The 16,409-nt window shown below is 41.4% G+C and overlaps 12 non-coding genes across 12 annotated transcripts; 4 read left to right on the forward strand and 8 right to left on the reverse strand.

The window, feature by feature from the left end:
• Positions 1 to 842: 842 nt before the first annotated feature.
• Positions 843 to 1,006, reverse strand: LOC148739180 (U1 spliceosomal RNA). The gene has a single exon (XR_015997910.1). It is a non-coding gene; the product is annotated as a U1 spliceosomal RNA (small nuclear RNA).
• A 211-nt stretch (positions 1,007 to 1,217) lies between these two features.
• LOC148739181 (U2 spliceosomal RNA) lies at positions 1,218 to 1,409 on the reverse strand. Its single transcript, XR_015997713.1, has one exon. It is a non-coding gene; the product is annotated as a U2 spliceosomal RNA (small nuclear RNA).
• A 473-nt stretch (positions 1,410 to 1,882) lies between these two features.
• On the forward strand, positions 1,883 to 2,001 carry LOC148739182 (5S ribosomal RNA). Its single transcript, XR_015998212.1, has one exon. It is a non-coding gene; the product is annotated as a 5S ribosomal RNA (ribosomal RNA).
• A 965-nt stretch (positions 2,002 to 2,966) lies between these two features.
• On the reverse strand, positions 2,967 to 3,130 carry LOC148739183 (U1 spliceosomal RNA). The gene has a single exon (XR_015997911.1). It is a non-coding gene; the product is annotated as a U1 spliceosomal RNA (small nuclear RNA).
• A 211-nt stretch (positions 3,131 to 3,341) lies between these two features.
• On the reverse strand, positions 3,342 to 3,533 carry LOC148739184 (U2 spliceosomal RNA). Its single transcript, XR_015997714.1, has one exon. It is a non-coding gene; the product is annotated as a U2 spliceosomal RNA (small nuclear RNA).
• A 473-nt stretch (positions 3,534 to 4,006) lies between these two features.
• On the forward strand, positions 4,007 to 4,125 carry LOC148739185 (5S ribosomal RNA). Its single transcript, XR_015998213.1, has one exon. It is a non-coding gene; the product is annotated as a 5S ribosomal RNA (ribosomal RNA).
• A 965-nt stretch (positions 4,126 to 5,090) lies between these two features.
• On the reverse strand, positions 5,091 to 5,254 carry LOC148739186 (U1 spliceosomal RNA). The gene has a single exon (XR_015997912.1). It is a non-coding gene; the product is annotated as a U1 spliceosomal RNA (small nuclear RNA).
• Positions 5,255 to 5,465: 211 nt separating this feature from the next.
• On the reverse strand, positions 5,466 to 5,657 carry LOC148739187 (U2 spliceosomal RNA). Its single transcript, XR_015997716.1, has one exon. It is a non-coding gene; the product is annotated as a U2 spliceosomal RNA (small nuclear RNA).
• A 473-nt stretch (positions 5,658 to 6,130) lies between these two features.
• On the forward strand, positions 6,131 to 6,249 carry LOC148739188 (5S ribosomal RNA). The gene has a single exon (XR_015998214.1). It is a non-coding gene; the product is annotated as a 5S ribosomal RNA (ribosomal RNA).
• Positions 6,250 to 7,214: 965 nt separating this feature from the next.
• LOC148739189 (U1 spliceosomal RNA) lies at positions 7,215 to 7,378 on the reverse strand. Its single transcript, XR_015997913.1, has one exon. It is a non-coding gene; the product is annotated as a U1 spliceosomal RNA (small nuclear RNA).
• Positions 7,379 to 7,589: 211 nt separating this feature from the next.
• Positions 7,590 to 7,781, reverse strand: LOC148739190 (U2 spliceosomal RNA). The gene has a single exon (XR_015997718.1). It is a non-coding gene; the product is annotated as a U2 spliceosomal RNA (small nuclear RNA).
• Positions 7,782 to 8,254: 473 nt separating this feature from the next.
• LOC148739191 (5S ribosomal RNA) lies at positions 8,255 to 8,373 on the forward strand. The gene has a single exon (XR_015998215.1). It is a non-coding gene; the product is annotated as a 5S ribosomal RNA (ribosomal RNA).
• The last annotated feature ends 8,036 nt before the right edge of the window (positions 8,374 to 16,409 follow it).

A 16,409-nucleotide genomic window follows, 5' to 3' on the forward strand; every position in this document is an offset into this window, starting at 1 on the left:
AGCTTGTGGCCAAAATCATTTCCCAATGCAAGAGAGCGAGCAAACGAAGGAGCGAGGGCGCGCGCTCGAGATCTCAACACATTGTTGTTGTGACAAATTCCACATTTGTACGTGACATCGAATCATTCGCACGCTCCCACGAATCACAAATAGGAAAACACGCACACTTTTACAGCACTTTCAAGGCCTCAAGACATGTCAAAACATTCCCACGATTAATACAGGCGGATGGATTCAAACTGACTGAAACGAAGCGAAGCGGCAAAAGGTTCCACATTTTTACTTACTCGCCTGCCTCTTTGTTTGCTCGCTCGCTCGCTGGAACGAACGTTCCCTCCTCTCGCTCGCTCGCAATAAGAAATACATGACAACAAAACCTCGCCTGCCACAGGTATGGTTGACAATGTACTCACGTTTCTAAAACAAATGCTTTTCTTGCCCATGTATCGATCGTTCTTTGCTTAGTCCATCCCTCGGTGAGTTAGTCAGTCACTCCTCCGCTTGGTTTCCTCTCCTTTTCTTTCGCAAACAAACGAACAAAATAATGCAGAAAGCACACACATCTATCTAGAACAGCTCTACTCACATCCTCACAAAAACTCACCTTCATTTACAATCACTTCTATTCCTCCAAATCTCTCTGCCAACACGCAGGCCACTTCTGTCTGTCTCTCTGTCTGTCTCTCTTTCTTTCCATGGCGTTTTGCTTTCTTTTTCCCTTGCTGCTCTTCTTCTCTCTTCATTCCAGTTCCAGTTCACCCTGTTTAACGGTCAACTCCAAAATCAAGATCAATTCATTAGTCAGTCAGGGGTTAAGGGCAAGATATTTTACATCAGCTTTTCGGGGACGAGCGCGAACGCAGGTCCCCACTACCAGAAATTATACGCTCGAGTTACCCACATTTGGGGTAATCGCAAGGGTCAACCCAGTCCAAGTGCAATGAAAGGGCCTCGCCTTGAGAGGACTGCCTCCTTGATCACAGTACCTCCCGCGTCAGGTAAGTATGCCTTTCAGGCATACGCTTGCCGTGGTAAAACTCTCCCTCACCTATGTCCTTGTGGTACTGCTTTGCACGCTTCAAATCAGCCAGTGTCAGTTGCCGCCTTGGCCCGTCATGTCTTTTTCCGCCTTCCCTTTGGAGCTGCAGGGCTCCTGTGCACAGAAGAGAATGCTATAGTCATTATTTTTCCTTCCATTAAATGTGTCTTCCCCAAAAGGGAAGTGGGCCACACTCGGAGGTAGTGCTATACCGAGGCAACCCGTGGCTGGGACGAGGCAAGCCTCTTTTCCACAGCCCAGTTCCAAAAATCAGTTTAATATATGAGCTACTCAATGAGCAGCGTATCAGATATTAAGCTGATAAGAACAGATACTACACTTGATCTTAGCCAAAAGGCCGAGAAGCGATACCCACCAATACCCTCAATCAAGGGGGTGGTAGAGGGATCCTTCCCACAGTATATGGTGGGTAGTAGCAGGTAGCCCCCAGAAGCCCTTGCGAGTCCCAAAAACGGACCCAGTGGCTCATCGGTTGGTAATCTTCTCATTGTAACTTTAAGACGCCAGCCACATACACTTAACTAACAAGATGGTGTTCTTTAGAATATTTACCAAACTTGATTTATCTCTATACTCCCCCCCCCACCCCACCCCACCCCCAGTGAGATATATTGCCTCAAATCGACGCTTCTCAAGGTGTGCGCAGGCTCTAGGAGATGACGTTTGGGTTAGGGTCTAGGCTACCAAATTTAGGGTTAGGGTAACGATCTTGGGGTTAGGGTTAGGGTAACGATGTTAGGGTTTAGGGTTAGAGTAACGAAATTAGGGCTAGTACAGATCAAACATAACCGATAACCAGCCAAATTTCAGCTGTTTTCCCTTGTCTACGACCATACCACAGGGAAAGCACCGGTTCTCGTCCGATCACCGAAGTTAAGCCCTGTCGGGCGGGGTTAGTACTTGGATGGGTGACCGCCTGGGAATACCCCGTGTTGTAGGCTTCATTTTTTCCTTTGCTTACTCTCTCAACGTTTTATCCGGGTAAACCGCTTCCGATACTCACGGCGTCCCGTAGACGAGTGAGGAGTAAAAGAAAAACTAACATAACAGGCAGGAGAGAAATAAGCTTGTGGCCAAAATCATTTCCCAATGCAAGAGAGCGAGCAAACGAAGGAGCGAGGGCGCGCGCTCGAGATCTCAACACATTGTTGTTGTGACAAATTCCACATTTGTACGTGACATCGAATCATTCGCACGCTCCCACGAATCACAAATAGGAAAACACGCACACTTTTACAGCACTTTCAAGGCCTCAAGACATGTCAAAACATTCCCACGATTAATACAGGCGGATGGATTCAAACTGACTGAAACGAAGCGAAGCGGCAAAAGGTTCCACATTTTTACTTACTCGCCTGCCTCTTTGTTTGCTCGCTCGCTCGCTGGAACGAACGTTCCCTCCTCTCGCTCGCTCGCAATAAGAAATACATGACAACAAAACCTCGCCTGCCACAGGTATGGTTGACAATGTACTCACGTTTCTAAAACAAATGCTTTTCTTGCCCATGTATCGATCGTTCTTTGCTTAGTCCATCCCTCGGTGAGTTAGTCAGTCACTCCTCCGCTTGGTTTCCTCTCCTTTTCTTTCGCAAACAAACGAACAAAATAATGCAGAAAGCACACACATCTATCTAGAACAGCTCTACTCACATCCTCACAAAAACTCACCTTCATTTACAATCACTTCTATTCCTCCAAATCTCTCTGCCAACACGCAGGCCACTTCTGTCTGTCTCTCTGTCTGTCTCTCTTTCTTTCCATGGCGTTTTGCTTTCTTTTTCCCTTGCTGCTCTTCTTCTCTCTTCATTCCAGTTCCAGTTCACCCTGTTTAACGGTCAACTCCAAAATCAAGATCAATTCATTAGTCAGTCAGGGGTTAAGGGCAAGATATTTTACATCAGCTTTTCGGGGACGAGCGCGAACGCAGGTCCCCACTACCAGAAATTATACGCTCGAGTTACCCACATTTGGGGTAATCGCAAGGGTCAACCCAGTCCAAGTGCAATGAAAGGGCCTCGCCTTGAGAGGACTGCCTCCTTGATCACAGTACCTCCCGCGTCAGGTAAGTATGCCTTTCAGGCATACGCTTGCCGTGGTAAAACTCTCCCTCACCTATGTCCTTGTGGTACTGCTTTGCACGCTTCAAATCAGCCAGTGTCAGTTGCCGCCTTGGCCCGTCATGTCTTTTTCCGCCTTCCCTTTGGAGCTGCAGGGCTCCTGTGCACAGAAGAGAATGCTATAGTCATTATTTTTCCTTCCATTAAATGTGTCTTCCCCAAAAGGGAAGTGGGCCACACTCGGAGGTAGTGCTATACCGAGGCAACCCGTGGCTGGGACGAGGCAAGCCTCTTTTCCACAGCCCAGTTCCAAAAATCAGTTTAATATATGAGCTACTCAATGAGCAGCGTATCAGATATTAAGCTGATAAGAACAGATACTACACTTGATCTTAGCCAAAAGGCCGAGAAGCGATACCCACCAATACCCTCAATCAAGGGGGTGGTAGAGGGATCCTTCCCACAGTATATGGTGGGTAGTAGCAGGTAGCCCCCAGAAGCCCTTGCGAGTCCCAAAAACGGACCCAGTGGCTCATCGGTTGGTAATCTTCTCATTGTAACTTTAAGACGCCAGCCACATACACTTAACTAACAAGATGGTGTTCTTTAGAATATTTACCAAACTTGATTTATCTCTATACTCCCCCCCCCACCCCACCCCACCCCCAGTGAGATATATTGCCTCAAATCGACGCTTCTCAAGGTGTGCGCAGGCTCTAGGAGATGACGTTTGGGTTAGGGTCTAGGCTACCAAATTTAGGGTTAGGGTAACGATCTTGGGGTTAGGGTTAGGGTAACGATGTTAGGGTTTAGGGTTAGAGTAACGAAATTAGGGCTAGTACAGATCAAACATAACCGATAACCAGCCAAATTTCAGCTGTTTTCCCTTGTCTACGACCATACCACAGGGAAAGCACCGGTTCTCGTCCGATCACCGAAGTTAAGCCCTGTCGGGCGGGGTTAGTACTTGGATGGGTGACCGCCTGGGAATACCCCGTGTTGTAGGCTTCATTTTTTCCTTTGCTTACTCTCTCAACGTTTTATCCGGGTAAACCGCTTCCGATACTCACGGCGTCCCGTAGACGAGTGAGGAGTAAAAGAAAAACTAACATAACAGGCAGGAGAGAAATAAGCTTGTGGCCAAAATCATTTCCCAATGCAAGAGAGCGAGCAAACGAAGGAGCGAGGGCGCGCGCTCGAGATCTCAACACATTGTTGTTGTGACAAATTCCACATTTGTACGTGACATCGAATCATTCGCACGCTCCCACGAATCACAAATAGGAAAACACGCACACTTTTACAGCACTTTCAAGGCCTCAAGACATGTCAAAACATTCCCACGATTAATACAGGCGGATGGATTCAAACTGACTGAAACGAAGCGAAGCGGCAAAAGGTTCCACATTTTTACTTACTCGCCTGCCTCTTTGTTTGCTCGCTCGCTCGCTGGAACGAACGTTCCCTCCTCTCGCTCGCTCGCAATAAGAAATACATGACAACAAAACCTCGCCTGCCACAGGTATGGTTGACAATGTACTCACGTTTCTAAAACAAATGCTTTTCTTGCCCATGTATCGATCGTTCTTTGCTTAGTCCATCCCTCGGTGAGTTAGTCAGTCACTCCTCCGCTTGGTTTCCTCTCCTTTTCTTTCGCAAACAAACGAACAAAATAATGCAGAAAGCACACACATCTATCTAGAACAGCTCTACTCACATCCTCACAAAAACTCACCTTCATTTACAATCACTTCTATTCCTCCAAATCTCTCTGCCAACACGCAGGCCACTTCTGTCTGTCTCTCTGTCTGTCTCTCTTTCTTTCCATGGCGTTTTGCTTTCTTTTTCCCTTGCTGCTCTTCTTCTCTCTTCATTCCAGTTCCAGTTCACCCTGTTTAACGGTCAACTCCAAAATCAAGATCAATTCATTAGTCAGTCAGGGGTTAAGGGCAAGATATTTTACATCAGCTTTTCGGGGACGAGCGCGAACGCAGGTCCCCACTACCAGAAATTATACGCTCGAGTTACCCACATTTGGGGTAATCGCAAGGGTCAACCCAGTCCAAGTGCAATGAAAGGGCCTCGCCTTGAGAGGACTGCCTCCTTGATCACAGTACCTCCCGCGTCAGGTAAGTATGCCTTTCAGGCATACGCTTGCCGTGGTAAAACTCTCCCTCACCTATGTCCTTGTGGTACTGCTTTGCACGCTTCAAATCAGCCAGTGTCAGTTGCCGCCTTGGCCCGTCATGTCTTTTTCCGCCTTCCCTTTGGAGCTGCAGGGCTCCTGTGCACAGAAGAGAATGCTATAGTCATTATTTTTCCTTCCATTAAATGTGTCTTCCCCAAAAGGGAAGTGGGCCACACTCGGAGGTAGTGCTATACCGAGGCAACCCGTGGCTGGGACGAGGCAAGCCTCTTTTCCACAGCCCAGTTCCAAAAATCAGTTTAATATATGAGCTACTCAATGAGCAGCGTATCAGATATTAAGCTGATAAGAACAGATACTACACTTGATCTTAGCCAAAAGGCCGAGAAGCGATACCCACCAATACCCTCAATCAAGGGGGTGGTAGAGGGATCCTTCCCACAGTATATGGTGGGTAGTAGCAGGTAGCCCCCAGAAGCCCTTGCGAGTCCCAAAAACGGACCCAGTGGCTCATCGGTTGGTAATCTTCTCATTGTAACTTTAAGACGCCAGCCACATACACTTAACTAACAAGATGGTGTTCTTTAGAATATTTACCAAACTTGATTTATCTCTATACTCCCCCCCCCACCCCACCCCACCCCCAGTGAGATATATTGCCTCAAATCGACGCTTCTCAAGGTGTGCGCAGGCTCTAGGAGATGACGTTTGGGTTAGGGTCTAGGCTACCAAATTTAGGGTTAGGGTAACGATCTTGGGGTTAGGGTTAGGGTAACGATGTTAGGGTTTAGGGTTAGAGTAACGAAATTAGGGCTAGTACAGATCAAACATAACCGATAACCAGCCAAATTTCAGCTGTTTTCCCTTGTCTACGACCATACCACAGGGAAAGCACCGGTTCTCGTCCGATCACCGAAGTTAAGCCCTGTCGGGCGGGGTTAGTACTTGGATGGGTGACCGCCTGGGAATACCCCGTGTTGTAGGCTTCATTTTTTCCTTTGCTTACTCTCTCAACGTTTTATCCGGGTAAACCGCTTCCGATACTCACGGCGTCCCGTAGACGAGTGAGGAGTAAAAGAAAAACTAACATAACAGGCAGGAGAGAAATAAGCTTGTGGCCAAAATCATTTCCCAATGCAAGAGAGCGAGCAAACGAAGGAGCGAGGGCGCGCGCTCGAGATCTCAACACATTGTTGTTGTGACAAATTCCACATTTGTACGTGACATCGAATCATTCGCACGCTCCCACGAATCACAAATAGGAAAACACGCACACTTTTACAGCACTTTCAAGGCCTCAAGACATGTCAAAACATTCCCACGATTAATACAGGCGGATGGATTCAAACTGACTGAAACGAAGCGAAGCGGCAAAAGGTTCCACATTTTTACTTACTCGCCTGCCTCTTTGTTTGCTCGCTCGCTCGCTGGAACGAACGTTCCCTCCTCTCGCTCGCTCGCAATAAGAAATACATGACAACAAAACCTCGCCTGCCACAGGTATGGTTGACAATGTACTCACGTTTCTAAAACAAATGCTTTTCTTGCCCATGTATCGATCGTTCTTTGCTTAGTCCATCCCTCGGTGAGTTAGTCAGTCACTCCTCCGCTTGGTTTCCTCTCCTTTTCTTTCGCAAACAAACGAACAAAATAATGCAGAAAGCACACACATCTATCTAGAACAGCTCTACTCACATCCTCACAAAAACTCACCTTCATTTACAATCACTTCTATTCCTCCAAATCTCTCTGCCAACACGCAGGCCACTTCTGTCTGTCTCTCTGTCTGTCTCTCTTTCTTTCCATGGCGTTTTGCTTTCTTTTTCCCTTGCTGCTCTTCTTCTCTCTTCATTCCAGTTCCAGTTCACCCTGTTTAACGGTCAACTCCAAAATCAAGATCAATTCATTAGTCAGTCAGGGGTTAAGGGCAAGATATTTTACATCAGCTTTTCGGGGACGAGCGCGAACGCAGGTCCCCACTACCAGAAATTATACGCTCGAGTTACCCACATTTGGGGTAATCGCAAGGGTCAACCCAGTCCAAGTGCAATGAAAGGGCCTCGCCTTGAGAGGACTGCCTCCTTGATCACAGTACCTCCCGCGTCAGGTAAGTATGCCTTTCAGGCATACGCTTGCCGTGGTAAAACTCTCCCTCACCTATGTCCTTGTGGTACTGCTTTGCACGCTTCAAATCAGCCAGTGTCAGTTGCCGCCTTGGCCCGTCATGTCTTTTTCCGCCTTCCCTTTGGAGCTGCAGGGCTCCTGTGCACAGAAGAGAATGCTATAGTCATTATTTTTCCTTCCATTAAATGTGTCTTCCCCAAAAGGGAAGTGGGCCACACTCGGAGGTAGTGCTATACCGAGGCAACCCGTGGCTGGGACGAGGCAAGCCTCTTTTCCACAGCCCAGTTCCAAAAATCAGTTTAATATATGAGCTACTCAATGAGCAGCGTATCAGATATTAAGCTGATAAGAACAGATACTACACTTGATCTTAGCCAAAAGGCCGAGAAGCGATACCCACCAATACCCTCAATCAAGGGGGTGGTAGAGGGATCCTTCCCACAGTATATGGTGGGTAGTAGCAGGTAGCCCCCAGAAGCCCTTGCGAGTCCCAAAAACGGACCCAGTGGCTCATCGGTTGGTAATCTTCTCATTGTAACTTTAAGACGCCAGCCACATACACTTAACTAACAAGATGGTGTTCTTTAGAATATTTACCAAACTTGATTTATCTCTATACTCCCCCCCCCACCCCACCCCACCCCCAGTGAGATATATTGCCTCAAATCGACGCTTCTCAAGGTGTGCGCAGGCTCTAGGAGATGACGTTTGGGTTAGGGTCTAGGCTACCAAATTTAGGGTTAGGGTAACGATCTTGGGGTTAGGGTTAGGGTAACGATGTTAGGGTTTAGGGTTAGAGTAACGAAATTAGGGCTAGTACAGATCAAACATAACCGATAACCAGCCAAATTTCAGCTGTTTTCCCTTGTCTACGACCATACCACAGGGAAAGCACCGGTTCTCGTCCGATCACCGAAGTTAAGCCCTGTCGGGCGGGGTTAGTACTTGGATGGGTGACCGCCTGGGAATACCCCGTGTTGTAGGCTTCATTTTTTCCTTTGCTTACTCTCTCAACGTTTTATCCGGGTAAACCGCTTCCGATACTCACGGCGTCCCGTAGACGAGTGAGGAGTAAAAGAAAAACTAACATAACAGGCAGGAGAGAAATAAGCTTGTGGCCAAAATCATTTCCCAATGCAAGAGAGCGAGCAAACGAAGGAGCGAGGGCGCGCGCTCGAGATCTCAACACATTGTTGTTGTGACAAATTCCACATTTGTACGTGACATCGAATCATTCGCACGCTCCCACGAATCACAAATAGGAAAACACGCACACTTTTACAGCACTTTCAAGGCCTCAAGACATGTCAAAACATTCCCACGATTAATACAGGCGGATGGATTCAAACTGACTGAAACGAAGCGAAGCGGCAAAAGGTTCCACATTTTTACTTACTCGCCTGCCTCTTTGTTTGCTCGCTCGCTCGCTGGAACGAACGTTCCCTCCTCTCGCTCGCTCGCAATAAGAAATACATGACAACAAAACCTCGCCTGCCACAGGTATGGTTGACAATGTACTCACGTTTCTAAAACAAATGCTTTTCTTGCCCATGTATCGATCGTTCTTTGCTTAGTCCATCCCTCGGTGAGTTAGTCAGTCACTCCTCCGCTTGGTTTCCTCTCCTTTTCTTTCGCAAACAAACGAACAAAATAATGCAGAAAGCACACACATCTATCTAGAACAGCTCTACTCACATCCTCACAAAAACTCACCTTCATTTACAATCACTTCTATTCCTCCAAATCTGTACTTTTTTCTTGCAATGCATTGTGGGTAATTCTAGAGCATCGTGGGCGGGAAAGCATGGGATTTCCAACTGAAATATTTTTTTTTAAGTCTCCACGCAGAAAAGAATTTTGCATCAAACTTTAACAAATTTTCCTCTTTTTTCCATGAAAGAGACAAACTTATGCATTGGAACCTGCGGGAGACTTTTCGCGGTTTGCAAAGCTGAACCGAAACGCTTCCGAACGGACGTTCCCATTTTGCTTCAAGCTCGGTTCTTTGAGCTTAAAGCGTCCATTTAAGCCGAGCTGGACTTAAAGATGTCCCAGGCACTTTGCAAACAACGGCAGTGTACAACAATTTGAAACGCTAACCCATAAAATCCGCTCGATGCATCGTTTTACAGGGGCTTCCATTCTGCGTGCTCAAGAGAAGTACAGGCATACATTCAATGTCGTCGAGATACCCTGGGAACGAGGTTGGCGTACAGTGACGCAAGAGATAAATCATGCGCATGCTCATTCCTTTAAAATTCATTCGTCTACATGCCAGGAAAGAGAAACGAAAGCCACTTCATGCCAATGAACTGAAAGAAATTCCAAACATGGAGTAACCTAACATACAACATTTTCAAGACTTCATTGACAAATTTGGAATTCTTTCAGGTGAAAAAAGAAAATTAACTATAAAAACAAAAGTTTCATAAGTTTATACATTTCTAAAATATGTATTTAAAAAAGTGAACAATAATAAAAGTTATCTCCTTCTGATGGGCAAACATCATTTGAGACGCAGTCCACTTTAAGTAGCATCATTGTCATTCCAATATTACAAGAGTTGTATATTCCATTGAGGCAAATTTGGAAAAATATTGCTGATGTAATTTGATGTCACTATTATTACCTTTCACTCCACAAATTTGATTTTCTCATCTACTGGTAGGGTAGGTACACAACAGCTAGGAGATTGGCATATACTTACTTTTTCACTCAACCTTAACACATACCTACCATAACTGACTTACAAATAAATTCTACTACTAATATGAATACCAAAGAAGGCAGACAAGAGATGCAAATATACTAAAACTAGAAAAATCACACATTATTACTTAATCCAGCGCCAAATTCTCCAAATGAACATCATACCAATTCACTGATAAAAAGTAAAGAGAATTTCTCCTGGGTAACTGGAAGATCTTGGGGTTGAAATGGCTAAAGAATACCTCCCACAATACCCATATTAAACATTCCTGCTTTTTCTTTCCCACTTATACATCTCCGACTTTAATAAATCTTATAAAGGGTTTCTTCTATAAAATCTTTATTGTGATAAAAGTAGCACTCTGGTGCTAAAAGTAGCAATCAAAAACTTGTTCCAAGAGCTATGAAATGCCTACCAAAGAAATAAAATATTTACCTCATACCTTTTAAATAATAAACAAAACTCAAGAGAAAAAAGGATTTTCACCCATGGTAATGTACATTGATAGTTTATTTCAATTACCTTTTAAATTTCCCACATGAAAAATAACCATTCATCATTACAACTTGCATGAGCAAATTTCTCCTTAAAATATCAATATACTGTAGAGAAAACAAGATTATTCCAAGGTACAGTATCCAATTTATTAAAAATAACATTGTAACAATTGTATGCCCAAAACTGAGGGGTGTTAAAAACATGTAATATCTCTGGTTTGAAACACGTGACAACAATACAATAATTAATTGTGGTGAAGTCAATGTTTAAACTAAAACTTATGAATCTGCAATTATAAAGAAATGCTACAGATGAAATACAGAAGTAAATATATAATAATTATTAAGTTAATAACATCTTTTATTTAACTGTGATGATATGCTAGTCTTTATAGATATAGTAGTCTATTTCCTCACAAGATAACAAATACATATCTTGTGTTACAATATTTGAATAAAAAGTATATATATATCTAAATTATAAGCTCAAATAGCTAAATTGTATTTCAAAATTAAGCGATTAATGAAAGAGTTCTTGAATCTATCTGTATTAACTTTCACATACTGACTGGTTCGATTCTTTAAATTGTAAGTCAATCCTTTCTCTCGCATGAGAATAAAAGCATTATATACTTGATGGCCAATGTGTAACTAGCTTATACCAATTGCAAGTAACCTACCAGTAAAGGTAATGTAATAAAATATAATTCATGAATTATCAGAGAGAAAAGTACATGTAAATGCATGGCAATCAACAACTACTTTGAAAACTTTAACATAATTTAAAATTCAAAATCAGACATCTTTGCCAACAACTGTGCAGATAAAATGATACATCTCATTTCTCTAAAAGTGTGATCACTTTCCTATCAAATTGCCTTCAACTACAAGAGTAATCAAAACAAGCAAAGAAAAATTTCTACAACACACCACTATAACTTGTACAATTTTGCATAAAATAGATGGGAAATCATGGAAAAGCCTTCTTATCTCCTCTCATATATGTGGCATGTTGTCTATAAAGTCATTTTTTAAAGAAAACCACATACAAAATCCATGATACTAATGTTTGGATATTATAAGGACAAAGCTAAAAATAATGTTTATCATATCTAGAGTTCAAGGCTAGAATTCAATACTTTTTGAACCATAAATGATTTGAAGAATTCAGTAATACTCTACAACATAACAATTCAACTTTACCCATTGCTAGCCCCCTATTTCCTTCTTGCAGCATTAAACAGTAATTGTATTTGGATTGTAACCCTGACATCAGGCTTATTGAAACATGTCTTGCAACAAATTTCTAATACACAAATCAAGCACTCAATCATAATTAAAAAACATTCAATAATCAGCACAAAAGTATGGAACAAGTTCCATACTCATTTTCAGCAAAAATTTCCAATGAATTCTATTTTTCAAAAAAAATATGAACATTATTAAATTCAACAACTGAGACAATCATACTAGAAGTCATCACAAGAAACTTGTGAATAACAAATACAAGAAACTAGTTCATGGTAATTTTGAGGAATGCAATGAAAGACATTCGTAGCAATTATAATTCATCTAATAATTCTGATAAAAAATTATAATTACCATGAATATTATCAAAGATACATTACACGAGATACACATTGTAACGTACAACTAAAGTAGTTTAAAAGTACCTACTTCCTTTGGTGCTACCCAGGCAAGGGTGTGGTCTAAGACAATTGAAGGGAACCCAGGGCTCTGTAACTGTGAAATCAAGAGTGCCCACCATATCTTTTTATTGAAAAAAATAAGATTCCTGAGTAGCCCAAGAGCAAAAGTAAGGCACCAGTGGCCACCAGGCACTGCTACAACCACCCTTGCCTGGTCATGTCTCAGTCAATTCATAGAGCATAAAGAACTCTGTAACAATCTTGTAACTTGAATGAGATAAATAAGTTAACATTTTAGCAAACCCTGTTTTCATAACTACATTTCCTGTTCACTTTTAATGTGTATATTTCGTAAAGGAAGACAAGCCAGACAAAGAGAGTGTTGCACACTAAACAAGAGCTAAATGTTTCATATCCCATGGTAAAAGCCACTATACCCATAGATCATTACAACAACAATCATACCAGTACTGTGTGGAGAAATTTCCCAAGGCATACATTAAACAACACAAATCAGTACTTCCAAGAGCACACCAAAGTCCCTAAAATCACTTAGTAACAAGTACATGTAGATGACCCAACATTGATGAATATGATTGATGTCAAACCTATGCTGCGGGCCTGCACATAAGTGTGTCCTTTAAGCCTCTACTTAAAATCTCTCATTCAACTAAAGATCTGAATACTCTAAGTACAATTAAACTACGTGAATAAAATTAATATGCCACAAAAAAATATTTGCAACTGAACCAGAAAAAAAAGAAAATTAAACCCTGCAGACTACTTATTAGATAAATATTTGGAGGAGTTTCACATAGTAGCAAGATGCTGACATGTTCAAGAAAATAAACCAGCAGCAGCAAAAACAATAATAAACTGCTTCATTCTACAACATTGATTCATTGCAAAGAATCATTAAATACAAATTCAGCTTAAATGGGGCATTTCAATGCAATTTTGCCGAAAGACGGTGGGAGTTTGAATACAAACCAATCTTCAAAAGTTCAAATGCATTAGTAGTTTGCGGATGACAAACCCTTCAAATCAAGGATCCACTAAGAACAGTAAAAGGCTTACAGCAAATCTGATGTGGTGTGCCTGCAACAGAGGTTCTGGGAGTGTTGGGGACATTGTTATTTATGCTTAACATTGCATATAGATGCAATGCATGAATCTTCAGTCATTCTGCATTCCCAAATTTTTGCTGAATGTATAAAAAACTTTTCTTTTTTAAAACACTGAATTTTTCCTTACAATAACAATACCATATCAAGCAGGCAAGTGATCAGAACAAAGAAAAATATCAATTTGATGTTATTAGTTGACCCAATACCAAACCCTCCACACTAATATCAAAAGCATTGTATGGCAGACAGTAAGGAGAATTACTACTGAGATCTTGGGAGTTAAAAGGTTAACATGCCCCTAATTTATACCAAGTTGAACTTCTAATGATTGAATAACTAAATAAACTTCATCAGTGACTTCAAGTGAATATTTTCTATCTAAAGAAAAAAGATGAAAAATCTGCCTTTCTCCATACTCAGAGGAACTTAGAATTCAAAATTTAAGTCCACCTCTGGGGCAACTATAATTGTCCAAGACAAAACAGGCAACATAAAACTTTTAAGGCTCAGTTTCAGTTAATAAAGTAGCTGCCCGTACTTTGTGCACATCAAGCATCAATTCCACCGCTATAAATATTAGCATACATCCCTCATCGCTCGTTAGTTTGTAACATCAAACATTTCATCTCAAGTAAATTAAAAGTCGAGTAATATTGATTTCAGTAAAGGTCTCTCCACACAAGTGAGAAAAAGTAGAATTCTCTCAGCAAAATGAAAGGATCTATTTTGTCATGACAAATTTCCTCTTGTCTGCTTTGATGTATCCACATCATAGACTCAAAGCTGTAACATTCTGTAACCAATTCCACATCTAATTAAACTTAATATAAAACTGACTGGCATAGAATGCCAAAGGATTCAAACTCTATTTTCCTTTCAAGTCATTTTCAACAGTTAAAATCCACAAGAATCGCAGCCTAAGAAAACTATTGCCTTCTGAGAAAACTGAACTCACTTTAAATAAACACTGGTGGTAGCTTTCACCACAAATGATCTACAAATGTGAAATGGTTTTCTGTATTTAGTTTATTTTGACCAGCTTTTACCTAAGACAATTTTTTACAAGAGGAGCATTCAAGGGTTCTGATCATTTTGGTCTAAATTTCTCAAGGTGCAACACCCTCTGCACATACTTGTGAAGTTTTGGAATGAAAGAAAATATGTCTTCATAAAAAACTATTTTGCAGTGTGGAAAGGCCTTAACTCTAATCTCCTATCATCTTGATAAAACGTAGGTATAACAAAAAATATTTTTAACCTCAAATCCATACTTTCTCTATAAGAATTCTGCAAAAAATTTTAACATTTCTTTACATCAACATGAGCATTATCCTCAGAGACGATTGAATCACAATATAGCTGTATATTGATCAATAAAGAAACTTAACTGTGCAAATTTCGCTGAATCACAACTGGCTGTTAATGTCTCACAAAAACATATTTATAAAGTAACAAAGTATAATGCCATTTCATTACCCTAAGCCACTCAAACACAAATAGTTGAAAAAAATTTATTATGAACAACAAGTATCAATCCAAAACAAATAACATAATCCTAACAGATGAAGTAATTCAATGGGAATTACAGAAAAACAAGCTCAACCCCTATCAGGTAAACAGGTTATGAGTATACTAAAACTTCCTTTTTATCTTTAATTAACACCACATTCTCATCACACATTTACAACGAAATGAGCAGCAGCTAGAGAGGAAATTAACAATCAGATCCTTGGAGTTAAAGTATGAAGGTCAGCAACCACTCCTTTGCCATAAATTTGAAACAAATTAAGCACGATCGAATGTCCTGGTTCACACTCAAACCAAGTGAGGAAGAGTATATAAGAGTAACCTTTAGTACGATAGGAAATATAGCATATCAAGAACAACACCTATAAATCATTACGACTTCAATATAAAGTATCCAACACAACATACCTGAATTTCAGAACATTTCAATACTGTCATCACATGTCTCTCCCATTTAAACACCAACTCAAATTACACGCTCAGCCCGCCACAACCACGATTCAAGGCTTAAAAACCGTCTATGAAAGCAAAATTCAGCAAAAAAAAATTAGAATATTCCTCTACAAACTTCTCTCTACGAAATTCGACAGCAAAAGGTTCCAAACCTGGCACGCGTTAACAATATTCCTAAAAAAACATGCATGCCATAAAAGTTTTCCGAACAAGCGCTCGCTACATTTTCTTTCAAGATTTGGAGATTCAGAATAAATATAGAAACGCGATGTAAATCTTCAAAAAGCTATTTCTCAATTTCATAGTATCTTATCTTTAAAAATGAAAGTTCCACGGGAAACTAAATTGAGCACTTCATAAGCTTCCAGTGAACTATGAGCATACCGTAGGAATTCTGCCGCCGACTGCACTAAACTCTTTCCCAAGACAACAAAAAAGCTATTTTTCAATTGTACTACTTCTTACCTTTAAACATTTAAGTTCAACGCGAAACCAAATTGAGGATTCCATGTGATTCATGATCAACCATGTACTCTCAGCGTTTGAATTCTGCCGCTGATTGGAATAACCTCTTCCCCAGGACATCTCAACCAATTCAAGGGAGGGCTTACAGGCCTCAGTAACATGGATTACACTCACTTCTACATCAATAAACAAGCAGGGGTTCATCAATAAACAAGCAGGGGTTCTAGGGGCAAAAGCATGGCACCGGACCAATTCTCAGGCTGTGTAGACGACTCTGCCAAGCTGCGTTAAAAAAATTAATTAAAAGAATAGACTTTCAATCAACAACCCAGACTTTCCTCGTGTATCGTGTAACTAACGTGACATGTATCTGACCTCCTTAGATCAACGACGATTTCATAATTAATTTTCAAAGAAGAATCTCTAAAAAACATTAATTGGCCACCAACTAAGGGTAAAGGCAACGGCAACGAGACTGTAAATTTTCCCCACCATTCGATGACAAATTTATTGTTCCAAGTGAAACTCTTATTGAAATCCTCAGCATTGCGAGCGATGGCGATCAGTAAAGGCTGGTTTTCCTTAGCGATGGAG

Source organism: Stylophora pistillata, chromosome 2 (assembly GCF_964205215.1).
Source record: "Stylophora pistillata chromosome 2, jaStyPist1.2, whole genome shotgun sequence".
NCBI classification, from domain to species: domain Eukaryota; kingdom Metazoa; phylum Cnidaria; class Anthozoa; order Scleractinia; family Pocilloporidae; genus Stylophora; species Stylophora pistillata.